Source organism: Mandrillus leucophaeus, unplaced genomic scaffold (genome assembly GCF_000951045.1).
Source record: "Mandrillus leucophaeus isolate KB7577 unplaced genomic scaffold, Mleu.le_1.0 Scaffold518, whole genome shotgun sequence".
Classification (NCBI taxonomy): Eukaryota; Metazoa; Chordata; class Mammalia; order Primates; family Cercopithecidae; genus Mandrillus; species Mandrillus leucophaeus.
This window is the reverse complement of record NW_012105564.1, coordinates 1372627-1373929: the sequence shown is the minus strand read 5'-3', so window position 1 is coordinate 1373929 and position 1303 is coordinate 1372627. Positions and strand designations below refer to the sequence as shown.

The window sequence follows — 1303 nt, the reverse complement described above, 5'->3', positions numbered from 1 at the left end:
AAAAAAAAAAAAAAAAAGAGGAAGAAACGAGTGTTGTCATTAGGGAGGGGGTAGTGACATTTGGACACCAGTGGCTTCCTACAGTATTACCCTTAGGATAAAATCCAAATTCCTTTACTTGGCCTATTAGTGCCCTTCAGGAACCAATTACTCTTGTTCTTTGAACAAATTTACTCTCTTCATGTCCCTGTCCTTTGCCCCATATTCCCATCCCCACTCCCATGAACTTCCTCTCTTACCTTAGGATCTTTCATAATTTTCTCTCCCTCCCTGCAGACCATCCTCCTACATTAGCCCCAACCCCCAAAACACATACATACTATCACTTTGATTCACTTGGCTTTTACTCTTTCTTCAGCTTCCGGAAAGCTGTCCTGGATTCCCTTTAAATTGGTCAGATGCCACTGCTATGTTCTCCCATAACACTGTGCACTTCCTCCATCATGGTATTATTCTTCCACCACACTGCCTTACAGACTTCCTGTTTATAGTCTGTCTCATCTGTTAGGCTACAAGCCTGACAAGATTAGGAAACAAAATGTTCTCATTCCCCATTATCCCTCCTCCACCATATGCATGCAAGTGCATAATACAGTTTCTAGCAGAGCAGTACTCAAACATGTTTGCTGAATAATCAATAATCACTGAACAACAATCTAGTCTGTTTATAAGACATTGGACTTGTGGTGCGCTCAAACCATAACACAGCTAAAGTAATTGCTCCTCAGCATCTACAAAATGCCATTGAGTTACATAAACCAACCAAGATTACCATTCATTCATTCATTCTTATGAGACATTTAGGGATATGTTGACAAGTCACAAGGGTTCCTAGTCAAGTGTTCCAGGTCTAGTAAATGAGCCACTGCTACAAAGCAGAAAAGGCAGTGCGACAGAGGTGAGCACAATGGACTACAGAAGGCCAGAGGGGCATCTCATCAGCCTGTGGAAGGGGGCAAGGAAACATGAGGGAAAACATCTAGTAAAACAAAATCTAGGGCAATGCTTAAGTTGTGCTGCATTTATTTACTCAATATTTGGGGGGCACCTATTGTTTGTCTGCCATTATTTTAGACAATGGAGACACAGGATTGAACAAAACGAAGTCCCTAATCTCATAGAGGTTACATTCATGTAGAGACAGACAACACACAAGAAAAAAAAAAAAGCCAGGCACGGCGGCTCATGCCTGTAATCCCAGCACTTTGGAAAGCCGAGGCAGGTGGATCACTTGAGGTTAGGAGTTCGAGATCAGCCTGGCCAACATGGCAAAACCCAGTCTCTATTAAAAAATACAAAAATT

At 42.0% G+C, this 1303-nt stretch overlaps 1 protein-coding gene across 1 annotated transcript in view; it reads right to left on the bottom strand.

Annotated features, from left to right (window-relative positions):
- The window catches only part of CLHC1 (clathrin heavy chain linker domain containing 1), a 69630-nt gene that overhangs the window by 58084 nt on the left and 10243 nt on the right, over positions 1-1303 (bottom strand). The window contains exon 2 of the mRNA XM_011996532.1: positions 337-509. The gene's annotated coding sequence lies outside the window, so the exon portion shown is untranslated. The remainder of the gene's footprint in view (positions 1-336; positions 510-1303) is intronic.